This window comes from Lygodium microphyllum, unplaced genomic scaffold, assembly GCF_053477565.2.
Source record: "Lygodium microphyllum isolate KBCC unplaced genomic scaffold, Lygodium_microphyllum_v1.1.10 scaffold_34, whole genome shotgun sequence".
Classification (NCBI taxonomy): domain Eukaryota; kingdom Viridiplantae; phylum Streptophyta; class Polypodiopsida; order Schizaeales; family Lygodiaceae; genus Lygodium; species Lygodium microphyllum.
In genome coordinates, this window is record NW_028229517.1 from 381958 (window position 1) to 403801 (window position 21844).

The following is a 21844-nucleotide window of genomic DNA, read 5'->3' on the forward strand; positions in this document are numbered from 1 at the left end:
ATAACTTTTGCAACCATACCACCTCACATGCTACCATAGTAGCACCTCTATACTCAGCCTCCGTACTTGATAAAGCAATTGTAGGTTTCTTTTTGTTACTCCATGTAATTGCTGCACTACCAAGGGAAAACATGAATCCACTAGTACATCTTCTGTCTGACATGCTACTAGCCCAATTTGCATCTGTGTATCCAAAGACTTGTACATCCTTACCTGCCTCATAAAAAAGCCCATAATGTAAAGTGGACTTCATATATCTCAATATACGTCTAACTATATCCAAATGAGGCTTTCTAGGGATCTGCATAAACTGACTGACAAGGCCAACAACACAACTCAAGTCTGGCCTTATGACAATCATGTAAATCAAAATCCCTACTATGCTCCTGAACATAGTAGGGTCTCTATCTCATTATGGGAGCTCTCGCTCAACCGCCAAGATCCACGGATTGCTTATTGCTTCAAGCGTTCCAGCGAGCTCTAATGGCTACCTCTCACATAGCCAACACACCTTCAAACCTACAAATGTAGTGAGCTTACCTCAATGCTAAAATGAGTTGCCTCCTCCTTCACGCACACCGGTAGCTCCACGATCCTTGATGCTAGCTCAAGCTCCCTCAAGCCTCCTCCATCAAGCTCCATCCACCATGGACGTGCTTGCGCGAGCAAGGAGAAGGGAGGAGAAGAAGAAAAGTGGAGATGGTGAAGAGATTCACCCTATTGATCCCTCACTCCCACACACTCACTCCCTCACACTCTCACACTCCCTCCCTCAAGAGCACACACACAAGCCAAGAGAAGGGAAGAAAGGAAGAAGAAAGGTCTCTTGTTAGTCACACACCAAAGAATGAGCTTCCATTCACTTTTTGAACTTTATATATACAAGCCCTAAAATTCCATGGGCTCCCATCCTTTTTACATGGCCGGCCGTGGCCTAAGCCCTTTTTTCCATTGTCCTCCTATTATCCTAGCTTTCTTCCTACCGCCTGTCTACATTTACAAATTGCATGGGTGAGAGCCCGGCACTCTTAAAATAAAGCTTGGCGCTCTTTTATAAGAGTTTTTAGAGTTTTTTTAGGCGCATTCTCTTTAAAATTGTGCTTTTGCCTCTGCTTAGTATTTTAAGGACCGCCTTTGTGCCCTTGCTCTTTTTTTGTTCTTTTTCTGCTTTTTGCTTTATTTTTTCGTCATCTTAAATTGAGGTTAATATTACTTCCTTTCGAGACGAATGTCAGTCCCATGGCACTATGAGGTCTTTATTTGTGGAAGGGTGGATTATGGGCCATGGCTGGGGGGCTTGTGCGATTGGGAAGCTCTGAGAACGATTGGGATGGAGAATTAAGGGGCATAGAGTAGATGGTAGGGGCCTTCGAAGTTGATGGGTCGTAGCATTCCATTGTACCTGGAAAGAGAAGGTGTTTGATCTAATGGGGGTTTCTACCTTGCCATGCAGTGTTTGGTGCTTCTGCTGATGGAATAGGAAGTTGGGTCTAACCCTAGGTAATCCTGGGTGGTGTCCCACACTTGAGAACCTTGTTCGTGTAAGGGGAGGTATGGTGTGTATAGCTTAGGGTGACAGGTCTAACTTGAGGCTAGTGTCATCTCCTTAGGTATGGCCTACCCTTGGGGTTCCCTAAGCATGAAATGGGGGGGAAAAAAGGGCTAGGGGGTTAGGAATGTGGCCAATCAACCTAGGTCACTGGACGCGCCTAACTTAAGGACCCCTAGGTGTAGGGACTGTGAGCCATGTGCTGTGATTTACATGAGGATATGTTTTCCTTTTTTTTGGGTTCAGTAGTAGGGAATTTTTAGTCCTTATCCTCAAGAGGGGGTGGTGAAGGAGATTTAATGGAATGGCTCAAAAATCTCCAGCTCTGCATAAAATTCTTAAGGTTCAAGCGGACTTGGAGGGGAGTGGTGGAGAGGAATGGATGGTTGTAGCGAGTGAACCAGCTGTCACTCATATCTTCAAGAATAGTGAGGCAAAAAGAAGGGCGGAGGCTAGCTTGCATCATCAGGCGGGTCATTGCGCAGCTATCAATTGTGTTAGGATCAAAAAAGAGTGGGGGAAGGCCGCATTCGGCCAGGGTGGGGTCCTACTTAAGTAGGATTTGTAGGAGCCTAAGATAGTTGCAAGTGGTGATGAAGGCCGGAAACCATTGTTGGCTTAGCCGGCTTTTGACATTAATCACCTCGTCCACTATTTTAGCAAGAAGGACTCTACGCAGGGCATTGGGGATGAGGAGGCTGAAGTTGAAGGGCTTCTTCTCCTTTTCTTGTCTCTCCTAGATTATAAGCTCCGCATGAAAACTGGGAGGCATGCCATTTGGGCTTGGTAGGATGGGTACAGATGGTTGGACCATAGGGTTAGCCCTCAATCTTTGTCCATCTTCTTCCACCAATTTCCTCCTCTTCTCCCTTAGGGTGGTTTTCCTTTCCGCATATGCATTTGTTGGCTACCCCTTCCCTTTAAGATGGGATGAAGGGGGTTGTGGGACCACTTCTTCTTCGAATCCGCCTAGGTCAATGTGCAGTTCAGTCTCACTCCCTGGGCGCTCTTGCTGTTGTACCTCTTCTACAAACCCGAGAGCATCAATCTCTTGGGGGGTTAGGTTGGCTAATAGCAGATACCTATGTTGTTTCTTTGGGCTTAGCCCAACTGCAATGGGTTGGGAGGGCATGTGTAGCCCTACTCGCAGGGCTTTGCGTGCTATGCTCAATTTCTTTTTTATTGCTTCCAAGGACTCCCCTTCCTCCACATGAGTGGCATCCATCAAGGTATTCAGGAAGATTTGTTGTTGAGTACTGAAGGCCACTTGGGCTACCTCTGCTCTGCCCTCGGGGGGTTCACTATACATATATTCTCTATATAACATCCGTTCATGGCCTATTTATAAATATCCTAATCTATGAATTTTTCTTGAATTAAAAACAACCATTTTCTATTCAATCTGTAAGTAACCCCTTTATATGACACCCTTTTGTATGTAAATTTTTTAAAAAATGGTGTTTTAAAAACCCCTTATTTTAAACTCACGTTATATATACATATATTCATGAGTGACCCCCCCCAAGGCTTTGCCTTCTGTTATAATTTTCTCTCTTTCCACAAGAGCCAGGTGACGCACCAAGGTCTTCACTCTTTGCTCATTTTGGCGTGCCCACTCTTTGGCTCTCTTTTTCATTTTCTCCATGCCTTCTCCATGTCTTTGCACCAAGGCACTGAGCCTCTGCTCCTGATCTACCAATTCCCTACTCATTCTCTCCTCCTCTCTTTCGAGGCTTAGTCTTTCGGTCATAGTTTCCATTTCTCGGTGGTGTTGCTCCTCTCCTCACTTCCTTCCTTCCTCCCCTGTAGTAAACTCTTTCATGTGCCGTTTGATCTGACATATTTTTGCTGCTAGATCCTCGTGTTGCATGATCAAAAGCTTATACTCTCCTTGCATCTTCTCAAGCTCTTGATTTTCATCTATGAGCTATCGCCACCATCTTTGCTCCTTTTCTTCTTTGGTTTTTAGTTCTCGTTTCAGGTCGAGAATTTCCTTTTGTTGCGTAGCCATTTGTCTTGACTTTTCGAGCTGGAAGGCCACTACCGCTTCCCTTTCCACTTCCAACTCGGCCACCACTATCCTCCTTTCCTCCCTTGCCATCTCTAATTGCGAGAGCAATTCATCAACATACTTGTCATGATTTGTGGGTGGCATCATAGTGGTGGGGATTGGGGTGGTCAAGGCTTCCATTTTTTGGCGTTTCAACTCTTGCCTAGACTCGGCATCTGTAGTTGCCCTTTTTTGCCTAATGGCTATGGTCTCCCTGCTCTTTCTTGTGCTAGTTCCTTATTGATAAAGTATTACATCCACACCACAAAACTGTTCACATAGGTGCTGGTGGGGATGCTTGGGGTGACGGTGGTTGCTTTGTTGGTGGGCACCAAGAGGGGTGGGATGGGATGGATGGGGGCCTTACCCTTGCCTTTGATGACCATGGATCGTATGGCTTTGGGTACTTGAGCGCTGAGCCGGGTCTTGTTGAGAATCAGCAATCACACTCACTAAACAGCCTCTTTATATGGAGCTTCAGGGTCAAGGATATGCAGGCTAACCTATCCCATATGCACAATGGTGCCTACTGCAGTTTCCTACTTTCCTATAAAGCATTGTACTTGCTTCCTTTTCTTAATGCAATGATAGTACTCTTTTCATTTCAGTAAAGTGTCAATGTCATTGTCCACATACACAAGATTGTGTTTATGAGTCCAAGTCTCAATCTTGGAACCTAATTCACTTGTGTAACAAACAGTGTCTTTTCCATCATGAGTCCACAATTCTCCTTCCATCCTCCATAGCTTCCACCTTTGCCATGCTCTAGATCCCGCATTTCTAACATGGTATCAGAGCCCAGTTGGGCATGGCATTGCTTCTCCAGCCTCTCTTGATTCCTCTCAACTTAAATCTAGCTCAATATCAGCTCATGACTTCATCTCCCAACTCTACTCTCACTGAAGCTTCCATGGCAGCCATAGCCAGTAGCACCCTGTCAGATTGAGCTGCTTATATCTCACTCCATAGGTCAAATCTCTTGGAGTTTCCTTCTGGAAAAGTATTCCCCAACTCACAAAGCTTCCCTGTATCACATCAATCTAGGACATTTGACCATCTAGAGCTCAACATTATGAAAATTCTCAATCTCTGCTGCTCTGTGTCTGCCATAGCCAGACACGACCTACCTCACTTGGAGCTTCAATAACTTCTCAATCAGGCCACTTCAGCTCTTGATTCCTTCTAGGGGATTGTTCCTCTACTCAAGACACTTCATCCTGGTACGTAAATCGACGATATTGCTGCGCCCTGACCCTGGCATTGCACAAATTCGTCATCGTTGTCCTGAACTGCGCCGAATCTGATTGAGCTGCCTGCGCGCGCCATATTGTTTGCAATCTCATCGATTCTCATAAGGCTTTGATAGCCCATGAAGTCAGCTTGGTAAGAGTGAAACCACTCACGGTAAGGCGTCACATGGAAGGACGCACCTGAATCCAATAACCAGCACTGTGCATACATACTAGGTGTCTCAGTCAAGTGTGAAGCATCAGAAGAACTAGCTGCAAGTATAAACTCATCACCACCATCGGACTCCTCAGTCTACGTGACATTAATTTCCTCAATCTTGACGCTGGACTTCGTAGGTACTATGCTGCGATCAGAGGACTTCTCCTGCACTTTATCTTTCCCCTTATCCTTGCGCTTCTCATTGCGTAACTCATGACACTGTGGTCTAATATGGCCCTTTTTCCCACAATGATGACAAGTGACATTTGCATTACGCCCACGCGACTTACTACGCGACTTGCCACCACGAGATTTAGACCGACCCTTCTGCGAGTCACGGCCTCGGCCATTACCACGGTCATACCTGTCATTCCTGCCTCTAACTGTCAAAGCATGACTACCACGAGAGGCATCCAAGTTTTTGCGATTCACCTCTTCCTGAAGAAGAGCACTCTCAACATCTGCCAATTTTAGAGTAGCACTAGAGGCACATAGGGCAGTGCGGAATACATCCCATGACTCATTCAGAGTCCCAAGCAAGAAAAGAGGAGTTACTTCCTCTCCAAAGGTGATATCCTGCGAAGTCAGGTTCTTCAGTATAGCATGGAACTGGCTCAAGTGAGCAGACATAGTCGCATTATCCTTCATGCGCAGATCCATAAGCTGCTTCAACCAGTACATCTGACTTGCCAGACTTTTCTTATCATAAAGATTTTTTATCTTATTCCATAGATCCCATGCACTCTGTGCTTCCTCAAATACATTATAATGTACCTGTTCAGTGAGAGACAATATAATCGTGGACTTGCATAGCTCATCAAGTTCAAGCCAGTCGTCATTGTCCATAGTTTCAGGCTGCTCCCCACTCAACCGAAGTGGCTTAATCTGAGATTTCTGCACCAAGACCTGCCAAATTTGACTCTTCTAGTAAGAGTAGTTGGTACCATCCAACTTTATAATGTTAAAGATGGCATTATCATGCAAAGATGACGTCATTATGCAGGCTGGAAATGCCGAAACAGTCCAAAAAATGCTTGCTGTTTTACTGCAGAAACTGTCCAAAAATGACCAAAACGGGGTCCAAAGGGCGAGCAAAGTGTGCCAAAAGTTGCTGCCCACTTAGTACTAGGTGCTGTACACCAAATCAGGATATTTCAGCATGAAAAGTACACCTCAGTCCACCAATAACTACTTTTTGTAATAAATTGCAAGTATGCAGTCTAGAGAGCAAACTGTCCCAAAATAGGATCCAATGTCAAGCAAACAATGCTAGGTCCAAAGCAGGCATGAAACGGACATAAGCAAGGCCAATGACAGTGAAAAGAACATGAGCTCAACACCGAAGCATGTCAAAATAGCATCTGTCAGTGAAAGGCACACCCCCAGACACTCTAGGCAAAGTGTTCCTGTAGCTGCCAAAACCTAACACAAATAGGTGTCTGCTCAAAGAGAAAGATCCAAATATGAGACTCAGCTCATAAGCATCCTGTGAACCAAGAGTACATCAATGCATATCCATAAAGATCGGAGTATGATCCCAAAGTCTCAATGCGTATGTAGCTACTCAAGACATAAACTGCTCCAAATACATGTAAGTGCTCCAATAGCATGCAACTGTCAAAGGTCAAGCAAGCATGTAAAATGCTCCCACTGGCACAAAAGGCGTACAAAGCGAGCTCAGAAGCTCAAACAACCCAAGAGAAAGCACCAGTGATAAGTGACCCTGCCAATGCATCAAACGCATCCAAGATAGCATGACATACATGAAGCACCAGTCGTATTAACCATGAAGCAATACTTATAGCCCAAATAAGCTCTCGGTCAACTCAATGACATCCAAATAGCAACCAAGATCAGTGATCAAGTAATCCGGGAATGCTCAAATACATCCAAATCCAAGCTCCAAATGTCGGTATGGCATACACGAACCAAATAGCATATGTCACGAACCAAAGCATGTAATGCAAAAGCCTAACTGTCAAGCAGAGACATGAGGCATAGGCGGTCCATGAGCATGCCAAGTCGGTCCAAATGCCAGTGAAGACGGAGCTAATGTGAATCTCAAAAGCATCCCATAATCTCATACATATGCTCCAAGCCGTCCCCAAATGTCAGAGACATCATGCCAAAGCTCAAAGCATACATCCGGTATCGGTAGGTAAGTGCCAAAGCCTATAAAGTACCTTCAGCCCACTTTTATTCTAGCATGTATTTACTATTCTAAACAATAGATTTCAGCCCCGAATTCAATCCAAAATCATGGTCAAACCAAATGCATACATCCCCAATACATCCGGGTAGGAAGTAGACCGCATACGGGCATCAAATAAGGTAACCGGAGTAGAGTATAAGCATCAAATGCCAATGCCAAGTGTGGCTGCCCTATTTCCAGCACTGTATAACAATATATAACAGTCCCAAATCAGCCAATATTTCAGGCCAAAATCATGGCATAATCATGTGCATACATTCCCAAGGCACTAGGCATCATGTAGACCGCATAGGGGCATCAAACAGCACAACCGGAATGGAGTATAAGCAACAAATGCTAATGCCAATGGTGCTGCCCTGTTTTCAGCCTGTTATGACAATTTATGACAGTCCCAAATCTGAAGAGATCAGCCCTGAATGATCAAGACCAATGCCCAAAGCTTGAATGACATCAAACATGAAGTATATAGCCCTCTTGATCAAGGTAGAGAGCAAGAAGCAATGGCCAAGTGTGGACCTGAAGTAGATGAGTGCTCACAGCCTGGAAAAAAATGATGCAATCTGCCCTGTTGGTGCTGAACTTTCTGCTGCTCCACATGGGCTAAAAAGGGGGTAATGGGGGGCTCGAGAAGGGCCTATCAAAGGCCTATGACAAGCCTCTTTGAGCCTTGATAAGTGTAAGGCACAATATGAGGGGAATAAGCTTCAAGGGTTTGAAGCCATGGCTGCCCTTGCTGTTTCCAACCTATAGACTGAAATAAAACCCTAAAAGAATGATCAAATACCTCAGTATCAATGCCTTGAAGGTGCCTCAATAGGCTGGGAAGGTGCTCGGCAAGCCGGGGAGTGACGGGAGCTTGGGGAGATCGGATATGGCTGCCGGGATGGAGACCCAATGCATGAAGCGAGTCGATGCCAAGGTCGGGAAGCACCGAGTCGAGCTCGAGCAAGAGAATGCCAAGCTCTGATACCAGTTGAAAGGTGAGAAGGATCGAAGCTTGCACGCGAGCTATGGCGGGAGAGCAAGAGCAAGAAAGAGAGAGACAAGAAATGGGAACTCCAACAGTCACAATGTGTGACCGGGCCTTCCTTTATTCAAACTGTCACTAAAAGAATAAAGAATAAAGTGACGTGACGGGTGCCCGCCACCTGCAGTGTGTAGTGGCGGGTACTGTCAGTGTAGTAATACATGGGGCAGCACGGCGGAGGCGCCTTTACCCCCAACAGGAAGGACCTGAGAAGATTAAAGAACGATCCCAAACAAGAAGAATCAAGCTCAACATCAACACTGACATAGTGTGTTTTCACACTGTCACTAACTGTGTCTCTTAACACACTGCATTCTGCTCTTCTACTGATAAAATCTCAGAATTCTGGTGTTGATTTGCTGCTGATCTTGCAACCTCAACATGGGAAAAGACTCTCCAAATGCTCGATTCAAAGGAGTTGGGTTTCACACCTGGCAAACCCACATCAAGCTCATCTTGATCAAAAAGGGTCTCTAGGCCATCACAAATGGCAAAGAGAAAAAACCTCGGGACACGGATCTTGTAACTACTTGGCAAAAGAATGATGACAAAGCCCAGGCCATTATCAAACTGGAGCTAGACGATAGTTATATCCACCATGTGGATAACTGTGAAACCTCACAGGATACATGGAAAAGACTTGACACCATGTTCGGTGCACAATCAAAATCATCAAAGTATGGTCTCCTGATTGAGTTCTTTAGGCTTGAAATGAAGTCCAGCACATCACTTGCCACACATCTCAATTACATGGAAGGACTCCTAACCCAACTTGCAGGAATCAACATTAAAATGGATGAAGATGTTTGCATCGGTGTTCTACTTAAGAGTTTGCCTCCTGAATATAATAGTGTATCAACAACTTTAATCAACATGCCAAATCCTGAACTTGTTGATATCCAGGCATCACTGTTAGAAGAAGAAAAGAAGCTAAAAACTAAAGAAGAGCCCAGCACTTTAAAGGATGAACAAATGTTATATGTAAACAACAGATACAAAGGTAAAAAGGAACCACTCTTCTGTGACTTCTGCAAAAGGACTGGACATATTGAGAAGTTCTGTCATGCTAGGAAGAGGTCCCAAAAGGCCTATCTTGCAGCTGTGAAAGAAGAAGAAGACCATGGACAAAAAGATGAAGAAGAAGATGAAGATGAAGACCACCAGGATCGGAAGGACAAGACTCATCAGTCCTTCTACTCTCATAACTCTGGTAGACTGTTTTAAAAGCCTTGTACTTCCTTGCCCTAATGCTTCTTGCCATAAGCTTTGTAAACTCCTTATGTAACTTGGTATTACAGTCCCTGTACACTTTGTGAGGCCCCTGTTACAGCCTCTGGATGTCCATCATGTTTTGGTTCCCACACTTAGCCTTTTCTACAACAGCCTCTGGTGTCTACCATGTTTGTGGTGTGCCCACACTTTGCAGGTGGTTCTCATTACAGCCTCTACACACTTTGTGCCTTTTTAGTTGTGATTGAGGAGGGGTGTTGAGAATCAGCAATCACACTCACTAAACAGCCTCTTTATATGGAGCTTCAGGGTCAAGGATATGCAGGCTAACCTATCCCATATGTACAATGGTGCCTACTGCAGTTTTCTACTTTCCTATAAAGCATTGTACTTGCTTCCTTTTCTTAATGCAATGATAGTACTCTTTTCATTTCAGTAAAGTGTCAATGTCATTGTCCACATACACAAGATTTTGTTTATGAGTCCAAGTCTCAATCTTGGAACCTAATTCACTTGTGTAACAAACAGTGTCTTTTCCATCATGAGTCCACACTTCTCCTTCCATCCTCCATAGCTTCCGCCTTTGCCATGCTCTAGATCCCGCATTTCTAACAGGTCTATCTTCCCTAGATGGACTTAAAGCCCCTAGGCCATCGAGTCAGCTCTGTTGTTGTATGGATAGGCGAGTTTCTTCGGCCATGTCTTCCTCCTCCTATGTCCTCAACTCTGCCTCCTCTTCCATAGCTCTTCTTTCTCTCTCTTTCTCTATTTTCCTTGCTTCCTCTGCCAACTTTTTAGCTTCTTCCTTCTCCTTCTTTTTCCACTCTATTGCCTCTCTCAAGGATTTCTTTTTGTCTCTTTCTAGATCTTCTTTTTCCTTTTTCCTGCTCACCTTCTGTTTCTTCTTCTGAGTTGCCTTCCCAATGGACTCCTTGGTTTTTCTTTGTCTAGATTGAGCCTTCACTCCTACTTCTCTGTCTCGATTTTTGTCGTGTCACTTGATTGCTTATCCTTTTGATGGGTCAGCAACCTGTCTGGGGTCTCATTTGCTCCTTCATTTCCTTGTTGGGCTTCTTTCACAGGCTCTTAGATGATGGCTATCCGTATGCTTCCATACCCGATGAAGGAGGATTTCGAGGCTCTCTTGCCTATCTATTGCCCAAGGCTAGGGCTTTGGCTACTTGGTCTATTGTATTGCGCACGTAGCCATTCCAATCCACCTCATCCAGGGTGCGGGCTTCCACATTCTCCATCACAGGTACACTGATTTGGTGCATGAGGAAATTATAGAGTTGGTTGGAGAAAAGGGAGTGTACCAACTTTTCCTGTATTCAGATCTCAGTATCAGGGATATCCTGTATGCTGATGCCGTCATTTGTCAAAACTTCTTCCCTCTTCATCTTCAGCAAAGCATACACGTCCCTCTTACGTTTTTTCTCCACCTTAGGTTCCTGTTGAGATATCGAGCTCCACTCGTGATACGCCAGGGTGACCGTTGTATATTTATGTCACCGACTTGTCAGTTGCAGACGCGGTTGGTACACCGCCCATGAATAATAGCTACATGATAGCTATCCTTATCTACTCTAGTTCGTGGCTCAGTTAGTATGCCACCTTAGTTAGTTGAGTTTGGTTTGAGACCCATATATAGGGTTCTTCTATTTCTTTGTACTTGAGTTCTTTTGGCTTACACAACTAAGAAGAGGAAAACTGTTTTCAGCCTCCACCCTTGTGTGTCTTCCCCCATTGTGCAAGCAAGAAAGCTTCAAGCGAGACTCCTTCCTTCTCTCCCACAATCTTGACATGGTATCAGAGCCTTGTTCGTGGTAAGGAGCTCAAGAAAGCAAGCCAAGCTCGCGGTGTTCTGGTAAGAGGAGCAGTGTTGCTTTCATTTTCTATTTTGGGAGCAGATCTCTGCAGGTAGCACAGCCGGAAAGTGCAGGAGTGCATTGTCTCAGGTTGAGACGCCCTTCGCGGTGAAGCAAGAGGGCACTATATGCTGCGGGAGAGAGCTTTAGCTCTTGGCGACCTTGTTTTTTTGATTTGAGGCCATTTCGGGGCCTGTTTTGGAGGCGGAAGTTTTCTGCACGCACTCAGGAAAAGGCTCAGTTTTATGCTGTGCAGCCACTATTCTACAGGTCGGTGAAAAGTTACTGTAGAAATTGCATCGTATGCTTGTGCGCAGAGACATTGGGAGTTTCAAAATCATCCTTGGTTCCTGTTTATGCAAAATCGTCACTAGGAAGTGACTGTGTGGTCAAATACCACCTTCGCCAGTTTTGCAGATTTGCCCTTGTGAGGGTGAAGCTGTGTTTTTTGCAGTGACAGAATTTTTTGCAGTATTCTGTAATGGCGTCTGATTCTCTTTCACAGATTGTCACTGAAAAGCTTGACAAGAACAACTTCCAGGCATGGAAGTTTAGAATGACGAATTTCCTTATGGGAAAAGGATATTGGGAATTTGTTGCAGGAAATGAAGAAGAACCAGTTCTTCCTGATGTTCCCAATCAACAGCAAATGCAGGCATTCAAGGCATGGCATGAGAGAGCCAGGAAAGTTATGTACTGGCTGTCTATCAGCATTTCAGACTCTATGATTGTGCATATTCAGGATGCAAGTACGCCAAAGGAGGCATGGGATACTCTGTCAAAGATGTATAGCACAAATACGCAAGCCAGGAAAATGCAGCTCAAGCAAGAGTTGCATAATGTGCAAAGAGAAAATATGAGCATCAATGACTACCACATGAAGGTGAAGAAGATTGCAGATGCACTTGCTTCCATTGGGTCGCCAGTGGAAGATGATGATTTAGTTTCTGTGACCTTGAATGGTCTAGGAAAGGATTATGCACAGTTTCGGACATCCATTTCAGTTCGTGAAAGATTTCCTGATTTTGAGGAGCTGATTGCTCTTCTAATTTCTGAGGAGCAAAGAAATGGTGGTGCATCTTCTTCAGGAGGAACTTCAAAAGAAGCTGTCTTCTACTCAAATGCTGGAAGAGGTAGAGGCAGAGGTAGAGGAGGCCGATTTGGAGGCCGTGGCAGAAATCAAAATATGCAGCAAACTCAAGAAAACCAGTCCTATGGAGGAGGACGTGGTAACTCTAGAGGCAGGGGGAGCCAAAGAGGTCGTGGTGGATGGCAAAGAGGCCAAAATGCAAACAGTAATGTTGAATGCTACTATTGTGGTAAAATGGGTCATATGGCTAAAGACTGCTATAAAAAGCAGAATGACATCATGAATGGAAAACTGCAACAAGGGAATTATGCATCTTCTAGTAGACAGGGTGATGACAGAAATGAGCATTTGTTCATGGTGCAGCACATGAACAATTCTATGACAAGTGCAGAAGAAAGCAATGATGTATGGTATGTTGACTCAGGTGCATCAAACCACATGACAGGTCATGCAGAATGGATGGAGGATGCAAGGAAAATGGAAAAACCAGGATTTGTGGAGACTGGTGATGATACTGCACATCCTATTGTGCAGATTGGAAAAATTCCCTTGTCTATGCAGGGTGGGAAAAAGAAATACCTGTCCGATGTATTTCATGTCCCGAATATTACCAAGAATCTGGTTTCAGTTGGTCAAATGGTTGAACAGGGCTTGCAGGTCAGATTTAATCCTCATGGATGCTTTGTTGAGGATATGAAAAATAAAGGTCGCTTGATAGCAAAAGGAAAGAAGAAGGGCAGAATGTTTACATTGGATGCAGACATGTCTGAATTGAGTGCAGCAATGTTTGCACATGGGACCGGTGTAGTTGCAGATATTGATATCTGGCATAAACGCATTGGTCATGTTAATGTACAGCGACTTAAATCAATGCAGGCCCAAAATATTGTTGCAGGATTGCCCAAATTCAAGGTTGCAGAAATGCATAAGGTATGTGAAGCCTGTCAGTTTGGAAAACAGGCAAGGAAACCATTTCCTAGACATGTTCAAGAGAGTGAGAAGCCATTGGAATTAATTCACTCTGATGTGTGGACAACTAAAGCTGCATCTGTTGGAGGCTGTCATTATTTTGTCAGTTTTATTGATGACTATAGCAGAAAAGTTTGGGTGTATTTTATGAAAAAGAAAAGTGAAGTTTTTGGGCATTTCAAAACTCTTAAAGCTATGGTTGAAAAAGAAACAGGCTTGCAGATAAAATGCCTAAGGTCAGATGGAGGGGGAGAGTACCTCTCAAATGAGTTTGCAAAGTTCTTGCAGGAGCATGGCATAAAGCAGCAATATTCATGCAGTTATACCCCACAACAAAATGGAATTGCAGAAAGGAAAAACAGGCATATTGGAGAGGTATCTCGTGCCATGCTCAATGAAAAAGACTTGCCAGATTTTTATTGGGCTGAAGCAGTTGCTACAGCAGTCTACATAATGAACAGGACTCCCACTGCAGCAATACATGGAATGACTCCAGAGGAGAGGTATACTGGTAGGAAACCAGATATTTCTCATTTGAAAATTTTTGGTTGCATTGCCTATGTACATGTGCCAGATGAGCTGAGATCCAAGTTGGATCCAAAAGCTGAGAAGTGCATCTTTATTGGTTACTCTCTGCAGCAAAAAGGGTATAGATGCTATAACCCTTCTACTCGTAAGTTTACAGTGAGCAGAGATGTTGTTTTTGATGAGATGAGTAGCTGGTATAGACCAGTAAATGTGATTGATGATGAAGATGCACAAAATGGTAATGCTACACAGAATTCACAGCAGCAGTCACAAAATATTAGTGGACCTGGAGCGTCCTCTAGCAGTGGTTCACATTCTTCGCCATGGACAGGCAGATTGAGATCAGGAGAATCTTCTCAAAGCAATGCAGATAGTGGTATGCAGGTATCACGAAAAGGAAAAGAGAAGGTTGATCAGCCCATGTTTGATGTGAATGCAGGTCACTCTTATGTGGATGGTGAATCCAGTGGCTCAGAACAGAGCATTGATGATGAGTTGGGTATTCCTTCTATTGTTACACCTGGAGTAAGGAAGACCAGGGATGTTTTGAGAGCACCTGGGAGTGAACCTACTTTGCGCAGGTCTACAAGAGCTAGGTATCCTGTGGATAGGCTGAAATATGATGGATTTACAGCCATTCACTATGCATATATGGTCAAAGTGATACAGGAACCAGAACCCACATCTTTTGAGCAAGCCATGGGAAAAGAAAAATGGGAGAAAGCCATGGATGAAGAAATGGATGCCTTGGAAGCAAATGCTACGTGGGAATTGGTACCTTTGCCTAAAGGTAAGAATGCAATTGGCTGTAAGTGGGTTTATAAGGTGAAGCACAATGCTGATGGTTCTGTGAACAGATACAAGGCAAGATTAGTAGTCAAGGGGTATGCACAAACATATGGCATTGACTATGAAGAAACATTCAGTCCGGTTGCAAGGATGGCAACCGTAAGAGCAGTCATTGCTATGGCTGCATCAAAGGGATGGTCTTTACATCAGATGGATGTAAAGAATGCCTTCTTGCATGGTGATTTGCAGGAAGAGGTCTATATGGAGCAGCCACCAGGTTATGTGCATGCTGTTCATCCTGAGTTTGTTTGCAGGTTGAAGAAAGCCTTGTATGGCTTGAAGCAAGCACCTAGAGCATGGTCTGACAAGATAGGACAGTATCTTGTCACTATTGGCTTTCAGATTTCCAAGGCAGATTTCTCACTTTATGTGAGAAAAACAGAGAAAGGTATTATGCTACTTGCCATTTATGTTGATGATTTGATTATGACAGGTGACAGTGATGAAGATATCCTTCATGTGAAAATGCTATTGAAGCAGAAGTTTGAGATGAAGGATTTGGGAGAGCTGCGTTATTTCTTGGGCATTGAGGTGATTAGATCACCAAGTGGGATACAGCTCTTGCAGAGGCAGTATGGATTGGACATGCTGTCCAAATATGGGATGACAGGCTGTAAGCCTATTTCAGTTCCTTTGGAGCAGAATGTGAAGCTGAGCACAGATGCAGGTGAGCTTCTAGAAGACTCTACTATGTACAGACGCATAGTAGGAAGCTTGATTTATATGACTATTACCAGGCCAGATTTGAGCTATGCTGTTGGATTGGTAAGTCAGTTTATGCAGGCTCCAAGGAAACCACATTTGGATGCGGCTAGACGCATACTCAGGTATGTGAAGTCCACATTGCAGTATGGACTATTTTATGAGACTGGGGTTCAGATACAGTTGCATGGATACACTGATGCTGATTGGGCTGGTAGTATTTCTGATAGACGATCTACCAGTGGATATGTATTCTCTTTTGGGAGTGCTGCAGTCACTTGGAGCAGCAAGAAACAGCCTACAGTTGCCTTGTCGAGCACAGAGGCTGAGTACAGGGGTGCAGCAATGGCTGCATGTGAGGTAGCTTGGTTGCATAAGCTACTTTATGATATGCATCAGTCTACAGATGGGCCAGTTGTCATTTATTGTGACAACATGAGTAGTATACACTTGGCAAATAACCCAGTCTATCATGCTAGAACAAAGCACATTGAGGTGCATTATCACTATGTGCGAGAGAGGGTTTTACTAGGTCTTATTGATCTAGTTTATGTCAGCACAGAAGATCAGGTAGCTGACATATTTACGAAGGCATTGGGCGCAGAGAAGCTGCGCAAGTTCAGAGACCTGCTTGGTGTGCAGGAATTGGGATTGAGCTCGAGGGGGAGTGTTGAGATATCGAGCTCCACTCGTGATACGCCAGGGTGACCGTTGTATATTTATGTCACCGACTTGTCAGTTGCAGACGCGGTTGGTACACCGCCCATGAATAATAGCTACATGATAGCTATCCTTATCTACTCTAGTTCGTGGCTCAGTTAGTATGCCACCTTAGTTAGTTGAGTTTGGTTTGAGACCCATATATAGGGTTCTTCTATTTCTTTGTACTTGAGTTCTTTTGGCTTACACAACTAAGAAGAGGAAAACTGTTTTCAGCCTCCACCCTTGTGTGTCTTCCCCCATTGTGCAAGCAAGAAAGCTTCAAGCGAGACTCCTTCCTTCTCTCCCACAATCTTGACAGTTCCAGCCCCAATGCCTTCTCCACTAAGGCCTAGTTTAGTGGTACCTGCACCTATCATGTATTGTCCCCCCTTCCCATCGTCACCATTCTGCATTCTTGGTCAGGGTTGTACGTTCTCAAAAACTCTACACACTTTGTGTGATTAGGTTCATGTGCAAACTTCTCTAGGTACTTGTGGAGGTTGCACCGTTCCACTGTTCTCCTTGCAGCATGCTCCTTGGCCACCACCTTCTCAAGGTTGTGAATGCTGTAGAATTTTAGCTGACTATAAGCCCCATTTTCCAAGCTAATGTTGTACTGTGCTCTCTCTTCCTCCGTGAAAGGGAGTTAGTGAGAGCACAATCTTGCTGCGACATCTTTTGTTCCTATCATAAATCATCATTCCCATTAGTGCTTGCGAAAGAGTTACTTGTTGAAAAGAAAGGCTTTGTGTTCATTGAATGAAAACATTTAAGCTCCAACATAAACTTTCCTCTCACACTTTTCTGCACTTTAATTTAGCTTTTTTGTGACATTTTTGCTCACCCGCAAACTAATATGTTCATTTTCTTCCCGTGTTTAAATGTTAACTGAGGTTTTCACTACGGTGTGGCTTTTTCTCACGTGTTTATGTGTTTGCTTGATTTTGATTGCTTCCCTTTCTCACCTTACCTTACCTTACCCCCCTTCTCTTCCGCATCTAGGGAGAATTCTTTCTAGGATTGGAAGCTAGTAGGCCCCGATCGTTAGCTTATGATCGAATGTTTACCTTCACATGAGCCAAGCGTAGAAGTCTGGATCATACTCTAGCTAAGCATTGCAATCAATGTAAGTAGTAAGGACATCTGTTCAGGACGTCACCGGAATCAATGCGACTAGTAACATGTAACTCTTGCTCTATCAAGAGGTGGTCAAGGTAAGGGTGTCCTTCGATGTACTTTTCTAGGGGTCGGTCACAAATAGTGGTTAAAACCCTACATGAGGTGGGAGCGACATAATTTGGGTCATATTCCAATGTCTTGATGGCTCGGTGTTGCTCAGCGTTGGTCATTATTTGGCATCCCTTGAGTTCCCATTGCAATCGAAGGGCGTACCAGCTTTGTAGGAATGGGGATTCGATCTCAGCAAGCCTTTTTAACTCCTCTAATTCTCAATCAGTGATGGCAAAAGAGGCTCGCTTATCGTATGACGTGATGAGCTGCTGTTTGATGGCTTGCTTTGTAGATATCTCAGTGTAGAGCAACTTCGCAACAGCTGAGTGGGGTGCTTTGATGCAAAATCTAGTATGTCCCATGAACAAGGCATTGTACAAATTTATGTTGCAAAGGGCTCTTGCAAGAGGTTCAAGTCCAAGCAGTCATAACTTAGAGTGAGTGACATGAACGTGGCATCTAAGCATATGAGGCAAGCAATGACATCATCCCCCATGTCCTTGGCTAGATCCGCGGCCAATGACAACAATGATTTCCACTCATAGGAGGGTCTAAGGTCTGCGCGGGTGGTTGAGGTCGGACCAAACTAGAGAGTTGGATAGTAGATAGTTGCAGGCTCAGTTGGCCCTGAGATTGTGGTTGGATCACTTGCCTGGTAGGCTCACATGATTGGACTGCAATTGGGACATCCCTACTTGGGGGTGTGGCCTCATGCATCTTGATTGTCATGTGAGACTGGTTTGGGAACAGTAGGTTGAAGTTTGGGCCGATAGCTTTGGTCGATCTGCGTGTGCATAATCCGTTGCAAGTCAATGTGCTTGGTGACTCAAGTCCTTTGCAGCGTTAGGCCTTGACCAGTTGCACAGTGGGGTACAGTTACTCATGGAGGTGGCACTTGATTGGTGCTCTGGGATGCTTTAGACATAGGGATCCATATCCATGCATTACCCTCATAATAACCTTATGCGTGCAATAGGGTCGTAGGAACCCAGCGCAACTTTACTACTCATCGTTGTGCGTAGCTTTGTTTCGGCCTCCTAGGTTTTGGGGTTGTGGTGTGAGCCTTGCAAAGGCGTGGTCGATTGCATGTGGGTGGTAGGGTTTGACGTTTAGGCACCCACCTTAAGTGATGTTCATGGGCATTGACCGTGGTTTCAGTCAGTTGCTGGCATAGAGGCATGGAAGGGTATGACAAATCACAACACTTCTCCTTGGACTTGGCAAGTTGTGTATTTACTAGTAGCATTGCGGGTCTGTGGGGGTCATGCGGCCCTTGCTGAAGGCTGCCACTATGCGGACATTGCCAATGGCTAATTGGATACATTGCAACTCATAATCGACATTGCAGCGAGCTTGCTTTTTAAAGGTTCAACCCAATAGAGATTCTGTGCCTGCATTTTCCATGTTCGGCAACACAGAAAATGTCATTGGTATGTTCGCAAACTCGATAGTAATAGTGACTCTACATTTCCTTAGGAGTGTGTAAGTATGAGGGCCCCCCATACGGGATCAGTTTGGCGGTAGTGGGTTGTAGTTGTGGTTTGCCAATATGGATCCAATGATCATGGGTTAAGACATTGAAGTTTGCTCCATCATCAACTAAAGCGCTAACAGTGCAAGTTTTCTTGGCAGCTCCATCTGATCCTTGCGAATCCGGACCTTGGTCCATTGACACTCGTCATAGTGCTTAACAAATAGTGCGGCATCGCGGAAGAGTGTGGGCCACCACAATTGAGCTTGCAACACCTTGCGGGCTATTGTCTCTCCACTAAAGTGTCCTCCCACGATTCCACTATGTGCTTCTGAGAGCACTTCTTGCATCTTGTATTCGCATACACATCTACGTAACAAGCCATCTTGCCCTAGCCTATAAAACTCACCCACCGCTATCAATTGATAGGGTTGGATCTTAAGGATGAGCCGTCTAAGTCCTCCATTGGTCGTTCAGGTAGTCCATTCAAAAGCACTTGGACTATGTCATCTTCCCAATATGGCGTCAAGTCGGCTCGAAACAACTCTCTTTCGCTCGACAAGATAAACAAGTGCGCGCCTGGCAAATAATCTACGATACCTTGTCTAGCGGCCTCTCCCATAGGAATGCGCAACATGTGGTCAACCATGTAGTGTTGTTTCCCTTTTTGTACAACCATGGAGAAGTCAAATTCTAGAAGTAGAAGGAGCCATCAGGCTATGCGGCCTGTGGCACAAGGTTTGTTTACTAAATATAGCAAGGCTTGATGATCCACAAAGAAGGTGAAAGGAGTGGCCAACAAATAATGCCAAATTTTCTTCATGGCAAACACCATGGCCAGGCCTTCTCTTTCTATTGTCGAATAATTCATCTTAGTCTCAGTGAGTTGTCTGCTGGCAAAGCTTACCAAATAGTTGAGATTGTGTTTTCCTGGTTGGCACAACACTGCCCCTACATCGAATTTAGATCAATATACACGTGGAAGGTAATGGTCCAATCCGGGGCTCATAGAATCGATGCTGTGTTCAAGGCTTTTTTTAGCTCCTCATATGTGTGTTGGCACTCTTCAGTCCATTAGAATACAATCAATAGCTTGTACAAAGGTCTAGCAATCAATGCATAATTCAACACAAATCGTCGATAATACCCCGTATGACCTAAGAATCATTGCACTCCCCTATAGTTGGTCAAAGGTGGAAGATAAATCATGACCTTGACTTTGGAAAATTCCATGGCGATGCCGTTCTTTGACACCACGTGCCCTTAGGATACATCCGTGCTTTACCCAGAACTGGCACTTTAAAGGGTTCAGGGAGAGGCGATATAGGCAACACTGTTCAAAGACTACTCGACGGCTATCTAAATGTTCTCTCTAGGTTGAGTGAACACACAAGTCATCCACAAAGACCTCCAACCCTTTCCTGAGCATGTCTTTAAATATAGTGCACATAAGGCATTGAAAGGTGGCTGGAGCATTTGTCAACCCAAAGGGCATGACTATGTAGGTGAAGACCCCCCACTCAGTAGAGTGAATACAGTCTTATGCCTATCATTGGGATGCACCTACACTTGATTGTATCCAGAGAAGCCGTCCAGAAACCTGTAGGCCTCCTTGCCCGCCACTCTCTCGAGCATGTGCTCAGTGTAAGGCAATGGGTAGTTGTCCCTCTTCATTGTAGTATTCACCTTCTTGTAATTGACGCATACCCTAATCTTACCATTCTTATTCATTACAATGACTATAGGTGATACCCAGTCTGTGTACTCAATTTTGTAGATGAGCCCCGCTCTCATCAGCTTGTCGATGAGCGTGCTTTAGATTCATGGGGTACGATCGCTGCTTGGCCGACATTGCATCTAGCATCAAGGGTATGTTGTGAGTTACTACACTTGGATCACCCCCTTGAGCTCTTCTAAGGACCAAGCGAATATTTCTACATACTCTTGTAAGAGGGCAACGAGACGTGTCTCCTCCTTATTCGTCAAGTCATCGGTAATGAAAAGCAGTCAGGGTGTCTCCCCATCCAGGGCTAGGTTCACCTCCTTGACCTTGGTGGGCCCTTCAATGGGTTCATTTGTTTGCCCTTGACATTTAGCACCCAGCAGAATCACTACCCTATCACCCTTTTTGAATCTCATAAACCTTATGGGGAGATCATGTGGTTTATTCAAAGAGTAGAGAGAGAGAAAGGGAAAGACTCCATATCCATGAGCCTTCAGGCTCTCAAGCTCATTCCTTCATTTCCACACACTCTACTGAAAAGCACACTCACTCTACAAGATAAAGTGACCTAGTGTAAATGAAGACTAGACTGACTAACTCTAGTCAGGTCACTGACTGACTACTAACCCGACTTATTTAATGTAGTTACATGTAGATAGCTGTACACACTAGCTGTCATAGATGTCAATCATAGATGAAGACACACTGATGGTGAGCTTGATTTCTAACACTCCCCCTCAAGCTCAAAAACAAAACTCAAATCATCTACATCACTCCAAGTAGCTGTCTAAAGTGAATGAACTTATCTTTACCAAGTGATTTGGTAAAGATGTCTGCTACCTGGTCTTCAGTCTTCACATGCTCCAAGTCAATCTGATATGCTAAAACCATTTCCCTAATGAAATGGTAGTGAACCTCAATGTGTTTTGATCTTGCATGATAAACAGGATTGCTTGCTAACATAACACTGCTCAAATTGTCACAATACAGCTTGACTTTGCTGTCCAAGTGTAGTCCCAAGTCATTCAGCAACTTCTGTAACCACTTAGCTTCACAGGCCGCTAAGGATGCACCACGATACTCTACTTCCGTACTTGACAATGCAACTATAGGCTGTTTCTTACTCTGCCAACTGATCATGCTACTACCCAATCCAAATGCATAGCCACTGGTTGACCTCCTGTCATATGTGCAA